The sequence below is a fragment of the Vicugna pacos genome, chromosome 32 (genome assembly GCF_048564905.1).
Source record: "Vicugna pacos chromosome 32, VicPac4, whole genome shotgun sequence".
Taxonomy (NCBI): domain Eukaryota; kingdom Metazoa; phylum Chordata; class Mammalia; order Artiodactyla; family Camelidae; genus Vicugna; species Vicugna pacos.
In genome coordinates, this window is record NC_133018.1 from 12,279,071 (window position 1) to 12,305,030 (window position 25,960).

Sequence of the window (25,960 nt, forward strand, 5' to 3'; positions counted from 1 at the left end):
ACAGGTTGGCCATTACCAGCAATTAAAGTTTTCAAGCAGGTCAAAGAATTCTGGGATGGTTTGTGCAGCTCCCCCTTTCCGCCCACCTTTCTTCATTCTCCGGGAAGCGTGTCTTATTTCTCTGTTTAAGGTGCTGGACCCTGGGCTGTCCTCTCTCCCAGTTCCAACCAGTGGTTTCAAACACTAACAAGGTGTTTGTGTTCCCTGCTCATCCATCACAGATGTGTGAACTCCAAGCTCCAAATAATAGCTGAGAAATTCAGAGTTGGCTGCCAAAAAGGAGACCCTTTCAAAAGGAGCTCTGTCACCTTTTCTGGGCTTCTTAAGGTCAAGGGAAGCAAAAGGGGAGGGTGGAAAGTGCTCCTTCCCAATGGGAGCTGAGAAGAGAACTCATGACTCCCTGGTGATTAATACATACCAGGACCCATAGTGGGTGCTTTCCTAGACATCCTTTATAAAATCTTCACAATAAGATGGAATGGCTTTATGGGCTCATTTGCCAAATGAAAAAAAATAGAGGTTCAGAGAGGTGAAGCTACTTTCCCAAGGTCACACAGCTAGGCAAGGATAGTGTCAGGATTGGAACCTAGGTTTTTAAAATCCCAAAGCCTCCAGTGGTCATTAATTAGAGGTGCCCTTCAGAATCACCTGGGGAGTGTTTTTGATATTTGTATGTCTGAGCGCTTTGCCAGCCAGACCCACTGAGTCAGAAGCACTGGGGTAAGTGTTGTAGCTTGAACCGGCTTCTCTGGCGATCCTGATGCAGCCCTGCACCGTAAGGACAGTTGAGCTGCACCGAGCAGGCTCTGTCCATTGTCTGAGCATCCTTCCTTCCTGACGCCTAGCTGCGTGTGCCCCGTGATCTGTTTCCTTAAGGGCTCCTTCATCTGCTCTCCTGAGGGGCTGGTCCCAGAGAAGAAATACTGGTGAGGGGGCTTGGACTTGAGACAAGCCTGGTTTTGAGCTCACCTCCATCACTTGCCAGCCATCTGGCCCACTGACTTCCTCCACCCGAGCCTGTTCCAACATCTGCAAAATGAGGGCATTGCTGCCTGTAAGGGTGGTTGTGAGAAATAAATAAAATAATTTAAAGTTTGTAAAGAACTTCCCAAATACTCCTGATGCATAGAAAGTGACTAAAATGTAGTAGCTGTGGTAACCCCATTGACCTGTGCACTTTCCTTCATGTCTATCCTCTTCCTTAGGAGAAAAGACTGTGTTTCTTAATTCCTTCCTGATATCTGTCACCTGGAAAACATGTGCTTGCTTTTAGTGGTCAAGCTGAGTCACGTTGGAGGTGTTTGCTGTGTTAGGAGACGAGTCTCCTGGCCTGGCTTTCCTCAGGCTCCTGCAGTGCCAGGCTTAGATACCATGGGGTTGCATTTTGGTACCCTCAAGTGTGGGCCTCCCGCCATTTACCAAATCCAGCCACACTTAGAACAACAGAACTGGAACAGACCACCTAAGTCATTTACTATTCCCCTCCTCCATCCCATTATACAGGTGAAAAAACTGAGGCCAGAAATGAAAACCCAGGTTCTATTTCCAATGGATGAATCCTGTGAATTTGCAATCAGTTGTTTCTGTCCTTCCTCCCTCTCTCTGTCTTCCCTTTCTTCCTCTCCATCTCCCTGATTCCTTTCCCTCCCCTTTCTTGTTTTCTTTTACACATTATTCATTCATCACATTGTATGAATGGAAGCCCTACAATATGCCGTGTTAGTATACTGGTAAGGTCCTTTGGTTGCAAACTACATAACTCAGTTTCAGCTAGCTTAAGGAAAATAAAAGAAAGGCATTTACTGAGATGATATTTCCTAAGATAACATACAGCTGGACAGCCAAGATTCAAGAGAGGAAGAGACAAGGGCAGCTCTGGGGTCTTCAGTAGGAGGGGTTCGTGATCCTTCATCCACCATGCTTCCATCAACATGCCTGCCTCTCATCTTTTCAGTCACCAGTTTCCAAGAAAGACTCTGATTGGCTCAGCTTTAGACAGGTGATGGTCCCCAGGCCAATCAGCTATGATCAGATGAGCAGGATCATGTGATGCATCACTTAGGGTTATCTTGAATGTAATGTCAGATGTTTCTAGGGAGGAGAGAACTGCCAGGAGCCTGGCATTCACCTCAAAATGTGCCCATAGACATATACTGGGCCACCAGGATTGTAATGAAAGTCTGCCTTCAGGCTGATGAGTATCTGGCATGAAGACAGCCACAAGGTTGAGTCTTCAGCAGCCATGGTCAGTCTTCATTCATCCAAACATGAGCATTTGTGGTCCCCAAGAAGCAAGGTCCTGGAAGTCCCTGAGTGTGATTCCAGCTCAAGAATGTGACTGCTGAGCCTGGCACGGGGCCTGGAGTGTAGCTGGTACTTGTATTAGTCAAAGCCAGCTAGGTTCTGCTGCGTGAATACACTTACCCTTTGATCTCTGTATCTTAAATTGACAAAGACTTATTTCCCACACACACTTCCTGTCCAATGCAGTCATTCAATGATCCATACAGTGACTCAAGGATCCAAGCTGAAGGAGGTTCACCACGTGGAGTTCATTGATTTCTGCGGCAGGGCAAGGTTAGCTATGGAGTGCCATCCAGGGAATTTTCCTAGTGGTGACATCTACCCCTTCTTTGGTCACAACTAATCATAAGACTCTTCCTAACTGCAAAGAGCCTAGAAAGCACAGACGCCTAAAGGAACACCAGCCACCAATGATAATAATCATACCTGCCACAGGAGTAAACTAATATTTGCTCCATAAAAGACTGAAAGTATCTTTTAGTAGATATTCTTGAGCCTCTACTATGCCCCATGCGTTGTGGGAAATGGATGATTTATCGACCATCTCTGTTCATTCTCACGGCAACCCTGTGAGTTGGCGTGATCATGGATCCTGTTTTGTAGATCAGCAGTTGGAGGCACAGAGAAGCTAAGTCGATTGCCCAAGTTTACACAGACAGAAGTAGAGAAGCGAGGCTTCAGACCCAGAGCCTGTTCTCTCAGTAGCAAGTTACCCGCCCTGCCTACTGGGCAGGCACACTGGCTGCTCACTGTACTGCAAGGCAGAATGTTGTGAGCACGAAAGAGGCCAGGGAAGCGGGGCTAAGAAGAACAGAGGTGTTTTTCTTTTCCCCAAAGGGGATGATCATGGGATAAATTAGGGGAACAGTCAAGGTCTTTGAGCTGGATCTTGGGTTCTTACAGGAAGAACCCATCAAGCAGATAAAGGAGAGATGTGTATCTCGTCTGAGAAGGTCCACTCCACCAGGTCAAGGCTTTGCCACGTTCGCTGCTGCATCCTCAGTGCCTGGACAATGCCTGGCACTTCGTACACGCTCATCAAACACTTGCTGTCTAGTGAGCCAGAAATGAACTGAAATGAGCCATGATACAGCGTAAGCTGTTCAGGCTGCAACTGTCAGTGAGAGAAGGGGGAGATCGAGCCGTGACTAAGAAGGGGGCAAGAAGATGTCTTCTGGGAAAAGGTGCGAGAATGGTGATCCCAGATTCTTGGGCTGGCGTCTTGCTGAGAAAACTGTGACCTGGAAGAAAGCAAGTCAGACAGCCCCCAGTGGCATCCTCTTCTGGAGGTGCAGGATTTGGGGAGCACCCAGCTGTTTCTGATCATGAGTGAGCTGCGGGTCTGCCCCGTCAGCATCCTCCTGTTCTGGGGAGACGAGAACAGATGAACGGAATGCGGAGGATGGACGTGAGCACATGTCATGCTTGCAAAGCAATTGCTGGAGGGTCACTGAGATGGGAGCCTGGAACTTTATCTCAGTTAAATCCCACGGAGTTTTCTCCGATTAAAAAAAAAAGGGGGGCTTTCTTTGCTTTAGAGGCTTGTTTTCTTAAAGTTTGCCTTCCCTGCTCATGACATTCTGTAATAATAGTAATAAAAAAAGGGAATGGTGGGGGCTATCTCCCATCCTCCTTTTTAAGGGGAATTTTACAACATCCTTCTAAAATATGACCTGGTAATTGGGTCACTGGTCTTTGAGATTCTTCCCAGGAAAATCAGTTGTTGTAAAGTTGGGGTCTTGGTGCACAGTCCTCTTTTGGCAGGTCTCTTACGGATGGTGTTACAGATAACAAATGTGTTCAGACTCACATACATCATCTCGATTTCTCAGACTCACGAACCTTGTGGACCTGCGGTCCTTGAGGCTCTGGTTCCAACTGGATCATACCCAGGAGCCCACGAATAGGACACCGAACTTTGGTTTAAGCTATTCTTTTTTTGCCTGAAGGTTCTTTATTTTTTTCTGTCTCTACACATGTCACCTGGTGGAATCGTCACCCCCCCTTCAATGTGTGCCTCCTCTGAACAGGTGCTTAACTAAAGGTGGGGGAACTGAGAACCTTGAACGTCAAGGTTCAAGCTGTTTCTGTCACTTTAACCACAGAGGAGTCAGAGAGAGTAAGACAGAAACTTGATGGTGGTTTTCTCGTGATGTCATCTGTCAGTCTCGGGCCCTAAGTGCCAGCCATTGCTCTAAGTGCTTTGTGCGGATAAGCTTAGTTAGTGCGGGGTGACCAGATGGCCGAGCTACTGGGCCATGTTATACTCAGTGCCCCAGAACAGTTATCTGCAGGGTCACCTTTCACCCTCACAGTCTTCCTGGTTTACAAGATGAATTTCAGGTTCACCTGCTTGGCTTCTCACAACCGCTCTGGGAGGCAGATACTGCTATCAGCCCCCTGTTACAAGGGAGGGAAGTAGGACTCAGAGAAGTGACGTGACTAGCCTCAAGCCACACAGCTAGGACGAGGCAGAACTGGACTTGGAATCCAGACAGATTGAATCCCTGTCATTGAAGGGATTACAGAATGCTCTGTATCTCCAAGAATTAAAGAAGAGAGGGTGATGTGTCATTAAACACTGGGAAACATTTGGACACCCTGAAATGGCTTTATACAAGTCAGAGTGGAATTTGATCCTTTTATCCGTGCATTTAATATGTATTTTTGAGTGTGAAAGTGTGCCAGCGGGCAGGTGCTGGGTGCAGAGTCATGAGTCTGCACACATACACACACACACACACACACACACACACACACGTTCTCTCTGCCCTCAGCAAGTATGAAGTCTGGTGGGGAAAACAGATGAGAGACCACACTGATTACCACCAGAACTTTCTCCTCTATTCCCATTTTGCTCTAAAACAGGCTCCAGCTGGCCTCTTTCTGGACAAATCCAAGATATTTGGGGGCCTACAGAATAATGTTTTTTTAATTTAAAAAGAAATTTTGGCAACAGTAAAACCTGGGAAATTTCACATTTAAAAAATTACCCACATTTTTTCATTTCTCTTGGAAAAAAATTGGTGGATGTGATAATATCTGGCTCACCTTCTTCTATGGCAGGAATTGGTTGAATGAAGTAGCAGTTCCCTCTTTGAATGAGAATTACACTCTAGAGCTTAGCAGAAGCTCCGTCTGGGCCACATGAATTGTTATGTCACCTTCCTGGTTCCTAAAAGCATTTGAGTTTATAATTCCTATTTACATGTAGCTTCTTCTTAAGTGTTCTTATGGACTCTTTCTCTTTGTTTAGGTTTTCAGCATACTTATTTTCTATTTATTCTTAACCTGTTGAATTCTAGGTATTTCTTTCTTTCTTTTTTTTTAATAGCTCTGTGTATGCTGCAACTGCCACCATACGATGCCCCAGGCAGGCATTGCTAATCGATCACAACTCTCCTGCCCCTTGAGCCCAAAGACACCTCCACTGCTCATTTCTTTCCCTCTCAGCCCCAGGCAGCCACTACTAATCAATCAGAAATGGCATGTACAATGAAACCCATTTTTTTTTCCTAACTTTGTATCCATTGAAACTCCTTAAAGGCCGGGATGTATATTTTGTTCTTCTTTGCTTATTCCCTGCCCCTCAAGGCAGGTCTAATGCTGAGAATTCCCTGGTGCAGTGGGGGAATTAAGTGCTCCACAGCAGGCCATGTCTAAGCTCATCTGTCTGCCCACGGGGTCTCCTTACTGGGTTCTGAAAAAGGGGCCCAGTCTTCTGAACGGAGGAGAAGCAAAAGAATAAAACAGCTCCAGGAAAGTGTCCCTTCCTCCTTTTTTTCCTCTTTCCCTCTTGCAAAAAAGGAGAAAAGGAAGAACGATTCTACCAGCCAGCCAAAAGCTCATTAATGCACTTGACCTTCTGAAAGGAAATTAATTCCAACTTCACACCTACCGGCTGTGTTGCTCAGCTTTGTCAAAAGGTTGGCATCATTAGCGAGGAGATGACATGGCTTGAGGGCACCAAGAGTCTGCCACCTCCCCACGCTGGGCTGAGTGAGTAGGAGCTGGCAGGAAGCATGCAGAGGCGCCGGCCCTGTCAGCTTTTCACTGTGGATTAAGCTCCCTTCTGTTGGCTCTGGAAATTGTTATCACTGTCGAGCTGCCCTGCTGATTCTTACCAGGCTCCCTGACAGCGCAGGCCTGCCGACCTGGGTCTTAGGCTGGAGGGATGGCAGACCATGTGTGTGCGTGTGTGTGTGAGAGAGGAACTGCAGGAGACTGTGCGTCTGCATGTGTCTGTGTGTCAGTGTATGAACCTGGGTGTATAAATTGTGTATGTGTGTGTGTGTGAGAATGTGAGCATCTGAGTGTGTGCGTGTGGGTGCAGGGCACAGTATGTGGGAGAATTTAGGACCCAGCCAGTGTGCAGATGCTGGGGTGTGTATATGTGCACACACGTGCATGTTTGTGCAGGTGTGAACGTGTGTGTGTGTGTACACGTGTACTGATACACTCGGGTGGGGACCACAGAGGGTGTGCTTGCGTATCTGTGCACGTGTATTCAGGTGGATGTAGGTGTCCTCTTGTGCATTTGTGGGTATGTATGCTTTGCCAAGTGCATACATGCATACAACACAAGGGGACACGTGCCTGCGTGTTTAATGTGTGGGTGTTCGTGTATACGTACGTGAATAGTGCATGGAGATTGCAAGCCTAGACGTGTAATTGTGAACATCTGTGCACATGTGACGGTACGTCCGTTTCTATGTGTACATGTCCACACTCATGAGTATTTGAGATTGTTTTCAGTGCTGCTTGATCCGCCAAGAGTCTCAAGACAAGGAAATCATAGACTCCAAATTCCCTCCTCCTTTTTTAATGATGTTGATATTTGATATCGAAGAAAAATTAAGGTAATTATTGTGACAACTGCCAGAACTTTTTGGACTTCTGGACCCTTATTATTTTGATTTAAAATTATTATTTTGAAGTTTAAGAGAGTTGGAGGGAACATAATCTTTTCATTGTTTGGGGCCTGAGCTGGCCCCATTTATACATAGGCTGTATTACATGGTGCATGGAAGTGTGTGTGTGTGTGTGTGCGTGCGCGAACTTCCACGTTTGGGTATTCATCTGAACAGTAACCACCTGTGTACATAATTCTCTGTGCACATTCTTGATCAAGTTTCAGTTGAATCTGAAAAAAATATGCAGAACTTCATCTTGTATCAGGTACCATTTTAGGTGCTGGAGAGAGAGAGAGAGAGAGAGAGAAAAACACCCTGTTCCTGCCCTTGAAAAGTTTCCTCTTACTTGCCAATTCTAAATATTTGGTAGTAGATCCTCGTGGCTTTATGTGGAGTTGGATTCTGAGGACATGTCGAGGCTCATTGAAAAGCCATGATTGATTAGAGATGTCTGCCACAGACATGGGATGTGGGGCTTGTAGCAAGTATGTCATTTATTTGCCAGAATCAGCATATTACACCCAAGATGGCTCTTTGCAGTTCCGGGTTCAATGTCCTTATTTTATAGCTGGGGAAACCGTAATAGAAAAGGAAAGAGAGTTGTGTAAGCAGGGCTGAGTTTAGAGTGAAGGAAGCAAGGCGCCTAGGGTGCAAAACGTAAGGAGGCGCTTACTCTCAAATCTGTGTGAATGCCCCCCACCCTCACTTGCCTGATCCTGAGACTGAGTGCCTCCTTAAATTGTGTGCCCTAGGGACACAATTTGTTTCACCTTAATCTTGGCCCTGACTTAAAGTCACTTTTAAAAGAATCACCATACACCTTAGGTGGAGACAAAGAAAGTTCAGTGGCTTTATTTATTAGTGTTTGTCAGACTGAAATGAATAGAAATCAACTGAAGCTTAAGAAAAATGGGAATGGGGTGTCAAAGAACCCAAGGGCAGGGGTTTAAGTAGGGTGAAGAAAGTTCTAGAACTGGGACTCTGGAGAGAATTCTACCTCTGTTACTCACACTTACTTTCATTATTCTTTCTGAGCTGAGTGGCTTTCCCTGCTCCACCAGTTACCAACTCTGTACATTTGGGAAATTGGCTTGTTTTTTTCATCTATACAATAAGAATATTATTAATTACTTCCTTACCTCCTTACCGTATAAGGTTGTAAGGAGCAATGTAGGTAAACCATTCAAGTGGCTGACATAGAGATATTGTCACCACCACCACCACAGCCATCACCATTGTCATCACCATGATTATCACCACCATTATCATCATCATCATCATCACCTCCATTATCATCATCACCACCACCACCACCATCATCATCATCATCATCACCTCCATTATCATCATCACCACCACCACCACCATCATCATCATCATCATCACCGCCATTATCACCATCACCACCATCACCACCACCACCACAGCCATCACCATTGTCATCACCATCATTACACTGGTCTACATCATCTTCATCACCATTATCATCATCCAAATTCCATGGAAAAGCACTCTAATTTGCCCAGATTGGGCTCATTCTGATCTAATTAATCATGGCCGTGTTAGGTGTGGACCTTCTGGGATCCATTCCCTGTTGATTGTTGGCCATTGGTGGTTAAGGGTATGAGCAAGGCAGACACTCCCAGAGTTCTGAAGTATTCTCTGGTTTGGCTTTGATGGCACAGCACTGAGGAGAGTGGAGGGTTCTCTTCTGCTCCACTTTGATCTGTTACTCAACCAACCCCCTCACCTGTTGAAGACCCCAACAAGGGTTCAGTCTGCTCTCAGCATGCCTGCCTAGCTGCAGGTTTTGATGTTCAAGCCCATTCACTGAGAGCTGCAGTCTAGGGGGTGCCACTGAGCCCATTACATCCAGGTATAGGTAGGTTTTTGTGATGCAGGGGTCGCAGGAGTGAAAGGACAGCAGGATCGGGGAAGGTCTGAAGCTTTGAGTATTGTTGAATCATGATGGAGGTGGGGGAAGAGGAGAAACCCAAAACCTGGGTAGAATGAGGACCCAGGAAGGGAAGACAGCAACAGAATGTACGAGGGAGCCTGGAATCCAGTGGCTTTGGCTGACGGTGAAAAAGAAGGAGAAAAAGGAGGGAGGAAGAGGAGGAGGAGGAGAGGCGTGAAAAGGAAGCAGTAGCAGTAGCTGATGAAAAGGAAAGGGTGATGAAGCTGTGGCCAATGATGATACATCAGTGATGCTGACAATGATGAGGATGAGGATGGAGATGTTTCTGAGGGACTCTTGGCTCTGGGGAAGCCACTTTCTAATTAACACAGACCTCTGGCAATGGCCTCCTTTCCCCCATCCAGCTGTATTATAATACACACCTGCCCTCTGCCCCATCACCCAGTCCCCCCTCCCTCAAGAAGAAAAGAAAGGACACCGGGACCCCCCCACCCCCAGCAGCAATCCCAGAGTTCTGGTTCAAAGGAGGGTGCTCGGGCTTGGAGAGCTCTGCCCTGCGGTGGAAAGGGGAGGGGGCTTAGGGGCAGCTGGTAAATCATTCACCCGTGTGGCTGGATGGAGGAAATTACTGATCCCCTATCACCCACCCCTGGAGGTGGGGATGGGGCCCCCGTGACATGGGCTTCCCAGGGCTGGAAGACATGGTAGCGGCTTTACTTCCAGTGCTGATATGAATGGCCCTCGCTTCTTCCTTCGTCCAAGAAAGCCGTGGGGAAGATAACTGAAAACTAACTCCCACGGACTGAGGGACTTGTGTTTACCGGGTGCTCTGCACAGCTTTTCCGGAATGTATCATTCTCACAGGAACTCTATGAGAAAGTTGCTTTTATTCAACCGAAGCTAATGAAATCACTGACATTCAAACATCACTGAAGTGTGAAACTGGCAACTTCATAGGATTCAACCTATTGTTATTATTATTGTTGTTGTTGTTGGAATCTCAGAGAGGAGAATTAACCGACCCCAGATACCCAGCTCCAGTGTTAGGAGAAGCCCCTTAGCACGATCGGGAAGCTCGCAAACCCTGGATGATGTTCCCTCCCTGGTTTCCACTCATAGCTCCTTCTCTCCCTCCCCTTCTCCGAGCCTCAGTTTCCTCACTTGTCATGGAGGCTGTAACAAAGAAACTGCCATTTCTTAAGCATTTAGTGTGTTACGGCACTGTGCCAAGCACTCTACCCCTGTCGCCTGAATTTCTGCTCCCAGCCCTGCTCCGATACAGGAGTTACTCAGCGCTGATGCCCACACGGGTCTGAGCTCTGTGTCTGCACATAGCAGAAGCCCAGCTAATGTCGGCTTTTTTCTTGTGACTCTTCTTTCAGGAGCCACTGCATCTGAGCAGGAGGGCACAGTACATCCTGCCACCAGGAGTTAAGCCACCTTCCTCCTGGCCCAGGGAATACAGGCGAGGCAAGAAGAAAACCCTCCCGTGGCTCAGTCCTAGGGAACCAAAGGCAGGAGGGGAACTCCAGGCTTCCAGATGTCGCGTTGGGAACGATCAGCACGTCTCCCTTGCAGACACGGATGACCCCTCACGATGGGTGAGTCTGATGCGAGGTTACGCCAGGACCTCTGACTACAGCACGTGTGTCGGGGAGGGAAGGGAGGGGCCGGCAAGAAGCAAAGGCTTGTCACGCACAGTTGTGTTATTCTGATCGCTTTGTTCTCTTGTTCTTTGGTCAAGCGGTTCACTCACTAACCATTCATCGAGCAGGGATTGTTCGACGTGCATCCAGCAGCTTTTGATCTCGCCGTTTTGCACGTTTGTGTGTCTTTTGACTGTTTGAGGGCTGCTGCCTGGGACAGACCCCCGAGCAGCCACTCCTCCACTGGCAGCTAGCGGGGCTCCCTGCGTCCTGGAGGTGCTTGGACACTGATGGTTGAAAAAGATTGCACTGAGAAGGATGGTGTTGACCCCTGTGAGTTCCTGTCCAGGCACATAGTAGGCACATTGAAAATGCTCCAAAAATCTTGGTCAGATGGAAGTAAATTGGTGCGTAGATGTTCACATTTAATTCCCAAGTCTGGCTGGGGTTTGGGGAGAGGAGAGCTAGGCTCTGTTTTTATTTGCTGTCGCTTTGGTTTGATTTTCACCGTATCGACTTCCCTGCAAGAGAAGGGGCCCCTCAGGTGAATGGCGAGGAACCCCAGATCAGGCCTGGCTTATATTCTCATAACTTTCTCATATTACCAGCTCTGGATACCACCGCACAGGCGGCCTCATTGTGTAAAGGTCCCCCAAGAATCCTGGTGGACCCTGCAACCATCCTAACTCCCCCCAAAACAAATCCCCCAAGCATAACAGCCAGGCATTCCCTAAAGTGAGTGACCCCAAGCACACAAAAGGTGCCCAAAAGGCAAAAAATAATAGCCCTCCTTCATTCCGCCGGAGGCCCGCGATGCAACGCCATAAAGCATTTGATTTAGGATATTAAATGCCGTTGGTGATGAGAACGTCGTGTAAGATTTGCTTTGCGACGTCTTGCTTCTCGAACTGTCATTAAAAATGATTTATAGGTGAGCCCCAGTCTCAGAAACAACACGATTAGAATTGAGGGCTGGGGAGATCGGGTTTCCCCAGGCCGTCTTGCTGCGCTGTCCAGAGTCCCAGAGACCAAAAGCCTGTGAGAGAGACCGCAACCAAGTGTTTTTCAAAGTCAAGTGCGCGCGCGTGGAAGGAACACGTGTTCCCCGCCGAGGGGAAAACAATGAAGCCTTGTGGGACGTTGTAAACTGCTGGTTTCGAAAGGTGGATTCCAGAGGGCTGGGCTGGGGGACGCTCCTTCAGCACAAGCCCACGGATTGAGGTTTCACCTAAGGCCAGATGGGCCGCTGGCCAAACCGGACTTGAAATGAGGTGTCGCTCTCAGATTTTTACATAATAAGGACATGAAGGTCTCATCTGTGTTTTCTCTTTATTGTGTGCCTGGCACTTGTCACAGCAACTCTAGGAATCACATGCTATTATTATTGTCATGTTATCGTTCCTATTTTACAGCTGAGAAAACTGAGGCTCAGAGCAGGGAAGTGTCTTACTCGTAGTTACACAGTTGGAGTGAGAGGATTTGAACCCAGGCAGCCACGCTCCAGAGCCCATTGGCTTAACTCACTGTCGCACGCTGAGTTGTAACTTGTAACTTAAAGTGACTCCAGGTACCCCTTCTGCTTCATTTTGTCCATCTCTCTCTTCCCCCAAAAGTTGCCATTAACTTAGCACCAGCTATGGGCCACCCTCTCGGCTACTTGCTATATGTTATGCTTGATCCTCTTTATAGCTCCGCCAAATTGGAGGTGTACTGTACTGTGTTCAACAGAACATCAGGGCATAAAGTCACACAGCTAATAAGTGGCCAAGCAGGGAATAAAATCAGGTCAGCCCGATTCCAGAGAAAACCTGCTTGCCATGTGTCACCCGGTTCTGCAAAACGAGACGCAAGCATCCTTTTGGGATCTGAGAGTAAGCATGATTCTTATAGATCAGAGTCTGCTGGAAATCATGGAAGCATTTAGAAGTTAGGGTGGGTTGGGGGTTGGGGAATACTCTGGAGTCTGACTACTTTGGGGTCTGGATTGCCTCTGCCGGTTGGACCAAAAAGGGTGAGCTGCTCTGGATGAGCTGGTGGTCTGAGGACTGCAGCCTCTATTTTATAATGATTGCTGTTATTGTTATTGTTGCTATGGTATGGTTGCTATGGTATGGTTAGAGCAGTTTCCCCTTTATAGAAGTCTTCATAAATGTTTGCTGGATGAGCTGAACTGACAGAGATGATGAAAGAAGGAAATGTTTGAAACAAAGGAAGTGAAAAAGAGGAGAAAAACCAATTCATCTGAAATTGCAGATCAGAGAAATAGCCACAGACTTGTTTTGTGTCATCTCTATCGTGTTTATATCAGTCACAATAAATTTGATTGTGCTGCAGTAACAAACAGCCCCCCACATATTTTAGGAGCATAAATAACAAACATTCCTTTTTTGCTCTTCCAACGTGTTCATCCTGTTTCTGCTGGTGGGATCTGTGGGGGTTACTTTGCTCATTTGTTATTATAATAACTCGAGAACCAAGGCAGAGTCCTTATCTCTTTGTGTGCTTCCATTGTAATTGAGGAAATGAGGAGAGTCTGAGGGGATGGTGTGCTGGCTTTTACAGTTTCTACCTGGAAGTGATGTGTGTCACCTCTGCTGACATTCATGGGCCAAAGTGAGTCACATGGCCATGCCCACCTTCAGTGGAGACAAGGAAAGTGCATGTCCATCTCATTCCTGGGCAGGGGCGACTCTAGAAATATTTGGTAAATAACACCTGTGAAAACCACAGTGTTTACCTAGTTTTTAACTAATTGCAAACACTTTGTAACCAAATATTTTGTATCAATTTAGAGATCTAACTTCTCTGCACAGAACTGGAAGATCTGGTAGCACCGGCCCAATGGGGCGAAGCAGTATTGGCCCTTTAGAAGAGGCGTACGCTCTTGATTTTGCCGCTGGCCCCGCCTGGCCCACTTCGCTCATTCTGGTTAGGTGCCTGGCTCCAGGGAGCATTTGGTGTGCAGACGTCCGGCTTGGAAGGATGAAAGTAGCCGCCCGAACTTGCTCCGGCCAGCATTTTGCTTCCATCGCCAGATGCACTTGTAATGTGTTCCCGTCCCAGAGACGAGTAACGCTAACACCCCAGAAGTACCTCGCGGCAGCCCGGGGAGCAGGCCCACTGGCCGCCACACTCCGGCTTGTTGGCAGCAGTGGGAGTCCACAAACCCATGAAGGGAGTATTTAAGGGGTGCTGAAGTTGGGGGAGGAAGGGAGAGCGTGCAGGAGGAGTGGCAGAGCCCCCCCCCCCCACTGGTGAGGGGGTGCCGGGCTACTGGGAGCTAAGGCCGGTGGCTGCTTTTCCTGGAATCTCCTATTTCATTTGAGCTGCCACCACATTTTGCAGAGGAGGAGACTGAGACTCAGAGATGTACAATGACTTACCGGAACCATAACTGGAAAACAGCAGACTCCGTGTTTAAACCAGGGTCTGCTGCAACTCTTGTTGTTCCTACCGATGCCGCGCTGGCCCTCGGACGCCAGCTGTTTACCTGGCTGTCGGGCACGGGGCCAAGTGCTGACGGGGAGGAGATAAGCTTCAGTTCATGGTCTTTGCCTTCTTTTCAGCCGAATTCCACTTTACAAGTCTAAGGGTTCAGTGACTCCATTTATTTCATATTTGATTTACAGGTGGTAGTGGGTTGAATGGTGGACCCCCCAAAAGATACATCCCCATCTTAACCCTCAGAACCTGTGAGTGGGACTTTACTCGGGAAAAGGGTCTTTATGGATGTGATTAGGTTAAAGAGCTCTAGGCGGAACCGTCCTGGGTTACCCAGCTGGGCCCTGACCCCAAAGACAAGCGTCCTTGCGAGAGACAGAAGAGGACAGACACAGAGGAAGGTGGAGGCGGAGACCAGAGTCTCGCAGCCACGGGCCAAGGGAGCCAGCACCGCCGGGAGCTGGGGAGACAAGCAGGCGCTCTCCTCGAGCGTTTGGAGGCAGTGCAGCCCTGCTGGCACCTTGATCTTGGGCTTCTTCTGGCCTCCAGACTATGAGAAAAGACATTCTTGCTGTTTTTCAGCCACCGAAATGTGTGGTAATTTGTAACAGCAGCCCCAGGAAGCTAATAAGATATGCTCGTATCACAGATGTGAGAAAGTTGTGTGTTTGGGGCATTGGATTATATGAGTTGGAACCGTTATAGCTTCAGTCCTTTGCCCACCTCCTTAGCTGTCCCCCGCCCCAGGCTCATCCGTGTTCTGATGTCCTGTGCCTCCATCCAAGGCCAGGCCCCACGGTCAAGTGACCTTGTCGGGCACTCGGTACCTGCTACCACGAAGCCCTTCCCAGCCGTCCCCCTGACAGTCTGCACACACTCCCGCCCAGGATCAGTGCTCTGTTAGAAGTCTAGCCCCGGGCCGACAGTATAAGATACAAGTGAAATCCAAGGAAGCTTGTAAACGAGAGTTGCTTCAAATCCCAGCTCTGCCACTCGGCTGCATCTTGGGCTCCTCTTCTGTAAAATGGGCCCACTGTTAACTTCATAGGGTTGAGATGAGGCATCTGTGGGCCAGTGAATGTAAAGCTCTGAGCAGAGGGCTGGCGTTCAATACATGCTAGCAATTATTGCTATTATGGGACCAATTTGAGAAATATAATTATTGGAAAGCTACATTAACTCATCCGACTCAATTTAGTTTAATAAACTCCGCCGTGATGCTGAGGGGATACCGACTGAGATAGAATGCTGCATGTGCTCTGGAAGAAATGGCCAAGATTTTCATCATAAAGTAATTACGCTGGGTTAAACGGTGCTGCTTAAGGAAGGACCAGAGCCTTGCCAAAATACCCAAATGGCCTGTTTGGGGGCGGAAATCTGTGTTAGAGTCCAGTTGAGTAAAAAAGAAAGAGGCCACATCTTAGACTAAGCCCTGTAAGAAGCATGTAGAGAATAAAAGTGCTTCCATATTTCTGTTCAACAAACCAGATGGCAAGAAATGTTAAATCAAACCTATTAGAGGAAGACAGAAGAAACACATTTAAATGACTGTTTTCATCTACGTGCAGCATGACATTGATGAAAATGTGAATTATAGTCGCTAAAAGGAAGATCTTTCACCAAGAGATGTCTTTGGTTACATGGTTCAGCATTCTTCTTTTGGTGCAACGCTAGAAGAAAGTGCATGTGACATGTTAGTGTCTTGATCAATCTTTGAAAATTAATGGCCGGATCAAAGGCTGTCAAAAGGCCCTCTTCTCCTCTTGGCCTGGAAAAGAAATCTATTAATTTGCACATCACGTCAGTTCCCGGCATTCCGGCTGCCAGCTGCCATTCTCCCGCAGAAAAAGAATTCTCCAGAATGCCCACAAGTGTGAGCATCACTGTCATGTCTCGTTGGGTTGGGTTGGTTTGTTTCCGGCGGTACATGTCCAAGATGTGTAATAGAGATTTAGTGCCTTCTGATTAATAAACCCAGCCTTCAGCATGTGGCAGCTTCAGTTCTCGCCATCCTGGGTGCTATCCAAAGATGCCTTCCACTCTTCTGATTGGTTCCCATCGACCCCCCGGCCTCGTTAGCCTGAGTCCTGCCTCTTTCCTCCGCAGGCCCTTCATCCCTCTTCCCCTCCACAGTCTGGGACAAACTCTCCAGAGAAATCCTCTTGTCAGGCCCTGCAATCACCGGTCTCCTCAAGCAGAGTTCTGCCTGAAATGATGGGATGTGTTTTTCATTTGAAATGAGCCCACATCTGGGACTCACTTCACTTGATTTGGGAAGTCCTGTGTTTCTGATCCAGAAAAAAACCAAAACACACACACACACACAAAATTTTTCGGGGGAGGCGGCGGTGCAGGGGAAAAGCCTGATTTTTTGTTTTTTCCCTTCTCGGTGTGGATTGATTCGTCTTCCATTAGATTTAGCTTAGAAGGAAGACGAGAGAAGGAGAGGAAAACAATGAACGCTGAGTCGACTCGGCGCCCTGACCGCCTTCCCCTGCTGGCTGATGAGGCCCTGCGTATGTGGACTGATTGAATTATTCCCCTTCCACTGAAAGGGAGAAGGCAAGGATGGAATCCTCTTCCTGATTGCTGTCCCTTTGGGTTTCCTGCCCAGGAAAAAAAAAAAAAAAGGTGCAGGATGAAGGGAAGGCTATTAGAAACCACAAAGAATCAAAATCAACGTGTGTATTTGGCTGGCCTGAATTACCAGGATATATACTCGGAACTTCTTTCCATCCTACTGCAGAGCCCTGGAGGTACAGAAAAATATGTAATGAGTCCTGTTGCCCTAACTCATCTGTTTCCCAGGATGTGTAGGCTCAATACAAGAAAATCCAAATGTAAAACTCAGATATGTGCGGGGTGACATACAGAGATGATTATACACATTATAAAAAATTCCCTTTCCCCACAGGAATGCACTATAACTTTAAAAAAAATTAGCTAAATCTTCCACTTAAATTTTCACCTAATTTACAAAAAATGTGAGTGATAACGAATTTTTTCACTATCTTTTTTTAAATAGCTGAACTTTCTACTTATATTTTCATTTACTTTTCCAAAAATGAGTGACACATGTTCTTTTAATACAGTTTTTAAAAGAGCTAAACCCACTACTTAAAATCTTAATCTAATTTTTCCCCCCAAATGCACAGTTTTTAAAGAAATTTAAGGTGGAGATGCATCTGTGATTCACAGCAACTGAGTCTAGCCTTTGATTAAGAGTGAAATAACATGGAAATAGCAAGCGTGTGAGAAAAAGAAAACACACACACGCTTTGGAGTATAATCTGCCTGAGTTGTGATGGTCAGTCCCTGTCACTCTCCAGCAAGCCATAGATAACTTTTGAGTATGAAGTTTATGGATTGCTGTTGCATAAATCAGTATTTACATTTTTATTATGATTACATAAGCAGGATGGAGAGGGGAGAGCTGGAGGTGCACTGTAGACTCTGGCATCAGCCAACCCTGGATTCAGATCACAGTTCCACCAGTGATCAGCTCTGTGATCTTGAAAAAGTAAACCAGTCTCTTACGTAATAATAACGTCTACTTTATGGGACCCTTCCAAGGGTTAAATGAGCTAAGAAACTTAACACAGTAACTGTGGCTTGATACCTTTTTAAAAATGATTATTTCAGAATCAGGATTATGATTAAATATGGTGAAATAAAATAATGTATTTAAGCATTTAGTAGAATTCCTGGAACCCAATAAATATTCAATAATTTTTAAGGACCTAGCCAAAGAAATAATCAACCCAGACATTCTTGAGTACATTTAATGGAAAACAAGGGTTACATCAGCTGAAACAAGCCTGTAATTAGGACAGGAAATAGCAACGTTTAAGCTCCTTCACCGGGAGAACTGAATTTGATTTTTGTGGCAGAACCAAAATTTCAAACAGAGTTAGATCAGCTTTGGAAAGAAAGTCAGCCAGTCACCATGCCCTCAGGACTCTTCAAATGTTACTGAAGAGTGCTTTGAGCTAACATTCCTTAAGTGCTTAATGTATATCAGGCTGTGGTTCTAAGCTTCTGACATGTGTTAACTCAGTTAAAGTTCACCAGAGCCCTATGAGGTAGGCACTGTTACGGGCCCATTTTACAGATGAGAACACCGGTAGCATAAAGAAGTTCAGGTACTTGTCTGAGACCACACACTTAGCAGAGCTGGAACGGACCCAGGAGCCTGCATTTCACTATGACCTTTTCTTCCTCCCCCGTATCTTCTCTGTGTTAGATTCTGGCCAAGGAAAGACTATCTAAAGATGAAAGATGCAGATACCATAGACTGGCATTCTAAGGCAACTGAAGATGGAAAAAGAGAACTTTTTGTTTAATATCTTGGAGAGCTCTTTTACTAAGAAGTGAACCTTTGAGATGAGTTTGAGGAACTTGAAGTAAGTTGGTGGAAGGGCATTCCTGGCAGAGGGAACAGTCTTAGCAGAGGAAACAAAAAGGACACGGATGCTTCCAAGAAAGAGGAAGGAGGCCGCTGTGGGTGGAGGGAAGAGAAGGGGGAAGATGGTAGCCAGAGGGAACTCTGGTTCTCAGACCACCCTCTGCAGGACTTTGAGCTCATACTTGCATTCGCCACGTGGTCCGTGTTCTGAAGCCCAACGTCTCCCTCTGGCTGATGAAGACATTTCCATCTCCTGTGACAAACTCCCACCACTGCAGCCCAGCTCCTCAGCGCGCGGAGCTGCCTGGTACAGGGAGGCTTGTTGCCTCCCGGGGTCCGGAGACGCATGCTCGTGTGACCAAGGGACCTGCTGGTTCCCTCAAAATCCTGCTTTCTTTCTCCAATCCCTCCGCAGGACTTTCCCCAGCCCCTGCAAATCTTCTCAGACTGCTAAGGATGAGGAAAAAGGAGTGGTGGGAGACAGAAGTTCTTGCCTTTTTTTTTTGGCTTCAATTTGCAAGAGATACCAAGACGGGAAAACGCGCCTCTGATTATGACCCCTCTGTGCTTCCTAAAAGCTTCTTTCTGAACTTTCAAGTCTCCTCAAGTTTCAAGTCCTTTCTTTCTCTTTCCCCTGTTCTTTTTTCCTCTATTTAAACTAATCTAAAAAAGCTATAAAAAGCCTCTGACACTATAAATCCCCCTGTAAACCTCAGTTTTATAGGTTTAATTGCCCCTTTTTACAATGCTGCGTGCCTGGGTCCTGAAACACTTCAGTTTTGCAGGACAAGTTCAAATTCATAGCGAGAGTCTGGGCCACCCCGTGATGGGGTTTTGAACTCTGGGAGCCCACGAGGCAAGTGGTTCTGGCCTCAGCTGAACCGTTTTTTTTTTTGTTGTTGTTTTGTTTTGTTTTTCAGGCAGCTCCAAGTTGCCCAAGTTGCCCAAGTTGCCCAAGTTGTTCCTAAGTCAGAAAGTTGCCACATCCTTAGAGAATGCCAAGTCCTCAGAAGTCCCCTGAAGGACCAGAGTTTGTTCTCGTTGGAGAGAACTCCTATAAAAGCAACATCAATACCAAGGCAATATTTACTAAAGCAATCACCATTTATCAAGCGCTAGTAATTGTGCAAATGGCATTTTATGAGGGTGATCCTTACTACAGCTCTTCAGTTGGGAACACCATTACCGCGTGTATTTAGGCTCAGAGGTTGAAGTTTTTTGCCTGAGCTCACACAGTAGGACCAGGACTCCAGTGAGAAGAGGGGGGCACTTACTTTAGATGCAAAATGTAAGCAGCACGCAAAACCTCAGTAATCAAGACGAGTAAGAGTTTAATGCAATCATTTGGCAAAACGAAATGGACAAGCTGTGTCCTGTAGGCTGCCCACCTGACTTTGTCAATAAAGTTTTATTGGAACCAGGGCCAGGATAGGGGTGAGTCAAGCGAGGCTGAGTTGTACACAGGCAGGGTTGAAGCCTATCTTTATTGCAACTTTTGAAGTTGTTTTTATCGTGGACTCTTGGCATCCATTTTGATTTTTGAAATACTGCGTTAGAATATTATTTCTCCCAATTATGGTGGGTTTTTTGCACCCCCCCCCGGTTAAATTTCCCACCCAGGGTGAGTGCATCACTTGCTTTACCCCAGTCCTGGCCCTGTTACAAGTGAGCGCTGATCCCAGGGCGGCAGTCTGTCCATCCAGCTGCCTTCCAAGGTGATGAGGTACTGTGGCCAGGATGCCACAATTTCTCGCAAGTGTAGTCACCGCTGCTTTGTGCAGTGGTGACGAGTTGGGTCAGGTTTTCTCTGCAGAAGTGCCCTTCTCAGGCCAGAGAAGGGCAGTGCCTGGAGCACGTTGCCTCAGGAATGCCCAGTGGCCTTAAGTGGAATCACCTTGACACTCCCTTGTAACACTGTGTGCTCATCAGTACCTTCGGTGGTGAAGAGGGGAGTGAGAAGACCTTCAGGGCAAACCTTTCTCATCTCACACATCGGTGGGGTCCACCTTTCGGTTTTCTCCTTGCATTTGCTTCCCCTCTGTCATTAATTGTATTCCAGGTAGGAGCCAGGGGCCTTGCATTTCAGTTCTCGAATGGCTCTTGAGTTCTTCTGGCCTCATCTGTCGGCATCTCTCCTCCAACCATGTAGGTCCTTCTCTGGTTCCTCTACATGGCACCCCTTCCTGCCCCTGGACCTTTGCACAGACCATTTCCTTGACCTCAAATACTGCCATCACCTGGCTCCCTCTCCCTCACATTTCTGTTCATGCATCTCCCCCTCAGGAAGGCCTTCCTTAAAGATGCCCCACTGCACCCCAGACAGAGACCCCCCCCCTTCCAGCCCCTACAACCTCTCCCTGGCCTCCCTGTGCACATGGATATTGACTTACTTCATTATTTTAATATTTCGTTGAATTTCTGCATTTCCTACCAGCCGGTAAGCTCCAGGTGGCAGGTCCGGGGTCAGACTTGTCCACCACCTCGAGGGTGATGCCCGCCACAGACCTGGTACCCAGCAAGAACTCAGCACACGTTACTTAACCGAACAAGTGAGTCTCTAGCCTCTGATGCTGCTCTTAACCTCCCCGAGCCGAAGGGATCCCACATGTAGAACAAGGGCCATTTGATTTCAAAGGGGCCTCTGATGTCCTAGGGTGAGTCTGTGATACCATCTGGGGCCCAGATAGGACACACCGCATTGGAGTTTGTCCAAGGCCTGGGGCTTCCATGGCTCCTGTGAGATGAGATGCATTCTTACTGACCACTGAGCCAGGGAAATGGAGACCGGTCTGGTCTTTTCATCTCCGCTCAGAGATCGGAATCTCCGACAATACCTGAGGTTATCCACCCTCCCTGATTAGTCGGCCTCAGACCTGGGGGCCGAGGGAACAGCTTGAATATTACCCAAACGCACGGAGGTTTCCCCAGGAGTCACTTTTCCAACTCAGAGCCTGATGCTGCTTTAGGAAAGAGGATGATGTCATTGTTAGGAGTTAAAGGCATCGAACGATAATCACTGACATACACAAGTGGTTGGAAATAAACTAAGACTCCTTGTGTTTGACAACATTTCAGGATGGAGTCGCCCAGGCTGGGAAACTTCTGTGTGGACTGAAGGTTCACAAAGACTTAATAGCGAAGCTGGCTCGTGAGGAGTGGAGCTCAGGACCCGACAACACCGGGTGGAGGGTTTCTGCGTTGGGCCTGGGTCCCCCACTGCTGTCTTCCCGCCCAGTTGGAATCTCAGGGGAAGAAACCAAACACCCCCACCCCCCACCCCAAACACTGGTTCTTGGTGTGGGAGGAGGGAGATAACTAATGAGGGCTGAGGTCTCACCCAGATCTTTTGGAAACCTTGGTCAAGACTTCTCCCTTCCATGGGCTTTTTCCGCACGGCGAGGCCTGTGAGCTGCTTTGAAGGTTTAAGGGGGACATTGTACAGTATTTCTTTGTCAGTTAGACAAAGACAGTGTTTCTTCCTTGACCTTTAGAGATGAGGCATCATTCTAACCATACTCTGAGATTTGTTCTCATGCCAGGAGACTGACCTGGGGGCACCTTTTGAATACCGTTTGGGAGTTCCCCATTGCCTCCCCTCCAGAAGAAAGTCAAAGTGGCACCCGTGTCAGCGTCCTGGGGCCCAGTGAGTGGGTGCTCGAAGTCGGCAGCCTCGGGCTGAGTTCTGGGTGTCCTGCTTGCTGGCCTGCATTGGGTTACTTATGTCTGAGAGTCTGTCTCTTCCGCTGTCCTGCAGGCGTGCTGATGACGGCTGTGCCTGCATCCTGATGTCTGCCGTGCGCCTTAGTGGGGCTGCTGTAGGTCAGGGCCTGGTCCCCAGTTCACTGATTCACACACGTCCGTCACTGTGACTGCTGTTTTCCACTGTCTGGTTCTTATTTTCATGCTCCGCTACTATTTTCTCCCCTTCCTGCCCCAGACCCCCATGCCCACTCCCTCCCCCCCCGCCCCGTGACTCCCTTCCTAGCTGAGAACTGCAGCCTGTTCACAGAGTGCCTCTCCCCACTCTGTACACCCTTCCTATCCTTTCAAAGGCCAGGGCTGAGATCACTGCGGGGAACACGCAAAAATGGCACTTATTCAAGCACCTGGCATGTATTAGGAGCTTAATAAATGGTTTGCTGAAACTGTTGACTCAGAATTAAATGCCTTAAAAGAAATCTGTAGCTATAAAAGGTTGCATTTCCTGTGTCTTCCCACAGCAAAACCTCTATTTTGGAAATTCCGTGATTGAAGGTTTGTTTCTTTGGGAGAAGCAAACATGGGATGAAATGCAGATGCTGGTTTGCACTTGATGACTAACGCTGCAGAATGTGTTGAGCTGCCTTTAGTCACTTGCACCCTCCTGTGAGTTAGTTGCTCCTTTCCTACTTACAAGGAGCTGAGGTTGAACTTTCAGATTGTGGGATGTGTGGTCGGGGGAGATGAGGCCAGAAAGAATTGAGAACTTGGTGAGGTGAGAGGGAGAGAAATCAGGAGACCATACAGATGTAGTGAAAGAGGATGTAGACAAGGCCCATCTTTTCCCACTTCACAATATGGCTAAGACTTAACTTGTGTGTTTGTCGAATGAATAACTGATTACTTTCAAACTTATCCTTATACTTTCTCTTCAGTTTTGAACTTTGTGGCTAGATTTTTCACTTATGTCAACAGGTATGTTCCTAGGTTTTCTATAAGGTTGTCCAAATTCTAGTTACCTCCAAATTTCTCCATCAGATCTAGGCCCTCAAAGAGCAAGGGAGACTGTGTGTCTTATTTATTGTGCTGAACTCAGCCTGTCACACAGTGACTGTCATATATACAGTTGACACTCACTCAGTATTTGTTGAATTCAGCCTGTTCTGCCACCAACTTCTGCTGGAGTTTTCTGCTTTAAGGCTCGGGTCCCTCCTGCATGCCACCCCTACACCAGAACCACCAAATTAGCTCTCCTCATTGGCTGCATCTTAAGTCTAGAGTTTTTCGGCTTAAAAGTGAACCGTGCTTCTCAACATGTGTTTTCTGCAATGTCTTCGGAAACCTCTGCTTGCTTTTGTGAACAATCACTTTGGTTCTACAACTGATTCCACGAGTCCGGGCTCCTCCGGTATTTGATATTTGATCCAACTTGTTCCATGGGTTTATGGCTTATGGGGAGTTTGCATCCAGTTTCTTTCCTTTCAAGAGCAAGAATAGAGAGAGAGAGATTGGAGAGTGATCATGGAAGCAGTTTCTGTGGGAATTCTTTTCTCGCTGCCAAGATCTAAATGGGGTCCACTTTCCCACTCACTCACCACCTCCCCCTTTTCTTTTGGACTTTGTATGAGTTCTTTTTCCTGCAAAGCCCTGAATACCTGACAGATGAGGGATTGGCGGGATGAGGTGGGATTTTGGTCAGGCCGCGGGTGGGGAACCGGGTGGCTACCACCTTGGAATACATTCATTCATTCACTTTATTCAAGAAACATTTTTGGAGCATCCATTCCTGGCCAGGACCTGGACTGGGTTCTGGGGACCAGTGAATAGGGGACTGGGTGAAACCCCTGTTCTCCCAGAGCTTACTGCCTGTGGGGGGGGGGGGGAGTCAGGCAGTTGAACAAGCAATGACAGTACACCACGACAAATGGGATAACTCAGGATCTTAGAGATGACCTAATATACTGAGTCTCCCTGGGGGCCACAAATCGTGCACAATACTTTTTGTATGTATGCGTGTATGTACGTGTGTATGTATTTTATAGAAATGTAGTTGATTTATAATGCATAGCACTTTTTACAATTGCTGTGACTTAAATTTTCTCATTTGTCAAATGGGGATCACCATAGGGCTTGTTCCATAACAAGTGAAGAGTGAAAGAGTTTTCATTGTTAAAGCACTTAAAACAGTGCCTGGCACCTTAACCCAGTTTATATATGACACATCCCCATTTTACAGATGAAGAAGCTGAGGCTCAGAGCACTTAGATTTGTTGGCCTTGCGTCCTGAAGGCATCTAAGAACACAGGAGCAATCTGGGAGATTTCTGAGACCTGCCTTCACGTGATACAAGCCCGAGAGAATTCGTTAGGCTCACAGTTTGTGGCCTCACATCTAATTTCCTCAGATGAGGCTTGTGGAAAACTTCTACAGAACACACTTTTCAGGAGCTATGGAAAAAAGTCAGATCTAGTCCAAGGGGGGAGAAATAACTCTATGCAAGCTAATTTCAACCCAGCTATATTTTTTTGTTTTTCTTTCCCCCACTTCTTGTGAGCGCTCTTAACTCGGAAAAACCAGAAAACTCATTTACTAAGAATAAATTTTCTTCTCTGATTTCTGGATGCAAGGTAGGTAGAAAATAGGAGAGAAATAAATGATTCAGAGCCCCCACACGCCATCACTGGGCCTGTGGTTTGGGGCAGATTTAACAGCTCTGAGTGAGACCTCGGACTCCTGCTTGCAGTTTGGCGAGACCACAAGTGCAATTTATCTGAAAACTCGGGACGAATCCTCCTCGTCCTACGGCCAACTGGGACCCCAGCAGTGGAAATGCTGAGAACCGGCCTGATCTCACTGCCCTCCCAGTCACCCTCGCCGGGCCACGAAGAGCAAACAGGAACATAAAGACTCTGATGCCTTCCATTTCCGGGTGACCCCTTCTGCTCTCAAAGCAAAACAAAAGAAAGAAATGAAACCAACTCGATTCTCTTACGGTATAGAAGCTCTGATTCCGAATAATGAAATACGGGGTGAAAATAAATAGCCAACATAGGGGAGAGGCTGTTATTAGGCAAAATATTACATCCATATGGCCAAATATTAGACTACCATTGAACTGATGTTTTTTTTTTTTTAAATTCTGGTATAGTGTTATTTTATTTTAATGGCAGAAACTTGAGTGAGGTCAATCACATAAAAAATACAGAGCGCGAGGGGGAAAAATGACCAGAGGGAAATATTCCCAGTCGTCACTGCAGAGCATTTGCCCTGGGGTGGGATGAGTCTTTGGCGATTGCTTTATTTATCACCAACTTGATGAACTTCACTGCTCGGCTCTTCTCCCAGCACACACATGCTGGGAGTAAATCCCTGTAGTCATAGCATCATTCTGATTCTTCGCAGTCTGTCAGTAATGACAGCTGACCTCTGAGACGGGGCCAGGGAAGAAGGAACTTGCTGGGAAGCCTCCCCTTTTATCTTTCCCACAGAATGACGTAGCTGATGCAAATGAGCATGAGTTACGTTATCATAGCAGTAGTTCCCAAAATACTTCTTATAGCACATGAATTCTGGGAGATGTTCCCTCCGAAGGAACAACCCATTTGGGACTCTGGCCATCACTGGGACTGCCTGC

General features: G+C 47.1%; 1 long non-coding RNA gene across 5 annotated transcripts in view; it reads left to right on the forward strand.

Annotated features, from left to right (window-relative positions):
* Window positions 1-25,960, forward strand: part of LOC116276563 (uncharacterized) — a 370,958-nt gene that overhangs the window by 266,568 nt on the left and 78,430 nt on the right. For all 5 annotated transcript variants that reach the window (XR_012066340.1, XR_012066339.1, XR_012066342.1 and 2 more), the window contains exon 4: window positions 10,518-10,736. This is a non-coding gene — a long non-coding RNA (uncharacterized lncRNA). The remainder of the gene's footprint in view (window positions 1-10,517; window positions 10,737-25,960) is intronic.